This window comes from Octopus bimaculoides, chromosome 14 (assembly GCF_001194135.2).
Source record: "Octopus bimaculoides isolate UCB-OBI-ISO-001 chromosome 14, ASM119413v2, whole genome shotgun sequence".
Lineage (NCBI taxonomy): Eukaryota > Metazoa > Mollusca > Cephalopoda > Octopoda > Octopodidae > Octopus > Octopus bimaculoides.
Window position 1 is genome coordinate 33,954,507 of NC_068994.1, and position 3,247 is coordinate 33,957,753.

At 38.2% G+C, this 3,247-nt stretch overlaps 1 protein-coding gene across 4 annotated transcripts in view; it reads right to left on the reverse strand.

The window, feature by feature from the left end:
* LOC106875086 (protocadherin-17) overlaps positions 1–3,247 on the reverse strand; it is a 424,117-nt gene that overhangs the window by 206,264 nt on the left and 214,606 nt on the right. The gene's annotated exons all lie outside the window — the stretch shown is intronic.

Consider the following 3,247-nt stretch of genomic DNA (forward strand, 5'->3'; position numbering starts at 1 on the left):
TCCATCTTTCCGACGAAGGGCTACGCCCGAAACGTCATACGCTCTCTCTTTCCTTTCCTGAGCGTCCAATAATACTATCCATATCACGTCCTCACCTTGTTGTTTTTTTGTTTTTTTGTTATTGTTTTTTTGAACTATATATATATATATATATATATATATATATATATACGCATCGATACATACACACACAAACATACACAGACACAAACATACACACAGACGCACACCCTTGAACACACAAACTTGCAGACATACACGCATACACACACATATATGGTAATATTGGCAGCAGTAATAAGCTATCATCACCATCATCATGATCACCATCATCGTAATCATCATCATCATCATCAATCATCATCATTAATCACGATAGACATGATATAATTTCGTTTTGTGTGTCTCTACTTCGTGGGAAATTGAAAAGTTGTTAATAATAAACATGCTTAACTGCGGAGAAATAATTGTGATGATGACGATTAGTCGAATGAGATGGAAGTCTTGTGTGTGTGTCTGAGTCTGTGTGTGTGTGTGTGTGTGTGTGTGTGTGTGTGTGTGTGTGTGTGTGCGTGCGTGTGCGTGTGCATATAATTCTGTTTGTGCATGTAACTCTATGTGTGTGTATGCATGTGTGTTATATATTATACACTGCATCTGCACTGTGTATATATTTATGCGTGTATGTATACTTGTGTCGATTTTTGTGTTTTTGTATATGTAATATGTATAAATCAGCGTGTGAACGTCTATGCCTGACTGTGTTACTCATATATATATATATATATACTTCGTGATGTATGTGTGCTTATATATACGTATGAGTGGACCGGAATGGAAGTGAAATGCGAGAAAGTGTTTTGCTGTAGAACACAACGCACCGCTCACTGGTTTGGGAATCAAAACCACGACCTTTTGATCGTAAGTGCAATACTCTAACAACTAGCCCACGCGCACACACATGTGTGTGTGGGGGGGGGGTGTATTATACGTCAGTTCATTGAGTGACAGCATTAGTAAAATATGTAGAAGCACCAAGAAATCAAGGCGCAAGAATTTTAAAAAATATACCCGGCGAGGCGTGAATCGTCATTACTCATGTAATACACCATGAAATGGTAGGAACAAATTCCAATTACAGGCTAGATATGATTTATTTCCTTCCTTCATACAAATATACCGTTAAGGTTTGGTGATGTTCATGCCAGTCTCGATAACCTATCACTGTTGCAGTCGTCAGTGTTGCGCTGTATAGTCAGGCGGTGTTCTGATGGAGCAGAGACATTTTTACCCAGATCTTTGTCTTTAGAACTAGTCTTTCCAACTGCTGGATTGCGTACTATTACAGACCCGTGGATAAATTGGCACTGGGCCGCACAGAAAGAATAATCTTTTAAAATTTCGACTTGTAGTATATACATTATAAGGCGGCAAGCTGGGAGAATCGCTTAGAGCGCTGGACAAAATATCTAGCGGTATATTTCGTCTGTCTTTAACTTCTGACTTCAATATCCACCGGGAACGACTTTGCCTTTAATCTTTTCGGGGTCGATGTAATAAGTACCAGTTGAGCACTGGGGTCAGTGTACTTGACTAGTCACCTCCCACTGAATTTCAGGCTCTGTACCTATAGTGGAAACTATTATATATATTGGTTTCAAATTTTGGCACAAGGCCAGCAATAACGCAGACAGGGATAAGTGGATTACGACAATTACATATATTAGAATGTAATAATACTAGGCATAAATTGCATAACGTACAATGTAATAATTACATTTGAATTGTTTATGTAATAATCAGTTTACACATTTTACACTTAACTGTGTTTTTTTAAACGTGTGATCCCCTGGTCCGTAGAAAAATTGTCTTGCATAAGACCAGTCTGCGGTGCAAAGTAGATTGTGGACCACTAATCTAGACCGTCTCTCCGAGGGAATTTTTGCTTGATTCCATGTGTTTTTTCTTCCTGCGACCCTTCAAGTTCAGCTGTTTGAGAGGAAAGTGATGCCAGAGGCACAAACTATACAATTTATAGGGTTTCTGAGACTGTTATGATCGACTGCGACCTCAGAGATCCCCACCCTATAAGAGTAAAATTTACGTACAAGCATACGTACATTTATACATATATGCACATGTGTGTGTGTATACATCTTTGTGTGTATATATGTATGTGTATGCACATACGTATATGTGTGTGCGTGTATGTATACATATATATACATATACATAATGGCAATATATGTGCATATATATATATAAATGTGTGTATACACACGCACACACACATAGACACAGACACAGACACAGGCACACACAGGCACATACACACACACACACACACACACACACACACACACACATATATATATATATATATATATATATATATAATAGAAATATTAACATTTCTACGGCAGCGGTACTGGAGATTAATAGTTATCGCCAAGCTAACATGGCAGTCCAGGAAAATAGAACGAATGCTGCCGTCGATTAGCTCAAAGAGGCCATCGCCTCTAGCTAGCTATGTGACACACAATCCTGTATCCATTATAACCTTCGAACAGGGGAGGTCAACAGCTTCCCTTGCTGGTTCAACATCCACGGACTAGTTTCGGGGCATTTGCCCCTTATCAATGTGGAGTAGCCGAACCCAGCAGGCGTCGCTGCTGACCATCTGTTCGAAGGTTTATTTACCTATGTTCAGTGGAATACATCCACTTGTTTTCGAAAACAGAAATATCAACATTTCTAAATCTCTAATGGACACAGGTTTGTGTGTCACATAGCTAGCTAGAGGCGATGGCTTCTTGGAGCGAATCAACAGCAGCATTCGTCCTATTTTCCTGGACTGCCATGTCAGCTTGGCGATAACTATTAAATATATATATATATATATATAGCTCTTATTCCTAGCAGGTAGATGCTTGTTAAGCATCATTACGCTTCGTACAAAGTTATAATTCATAGCTATTTAATGCTATTGCACCTGCGATCCAGCTATGTCACTGCTGGTGATATCATCAATTTTAAACTTTATCCACAGATGATATGAATAGTAGTGACATCTGATTTCAAATCTCAGTGTTAGAATGTTTTGCTTATATATATATATATATATATATATATATATCCTAACGTAGAAGCGGTTAAAAGTGACAGGATATATTTCTGACCCTTTTCAATAATTTCTAATCTTTCAGTCTCATGCCTTGATATATTTTCCTCTTGTGTTTCAATTTGT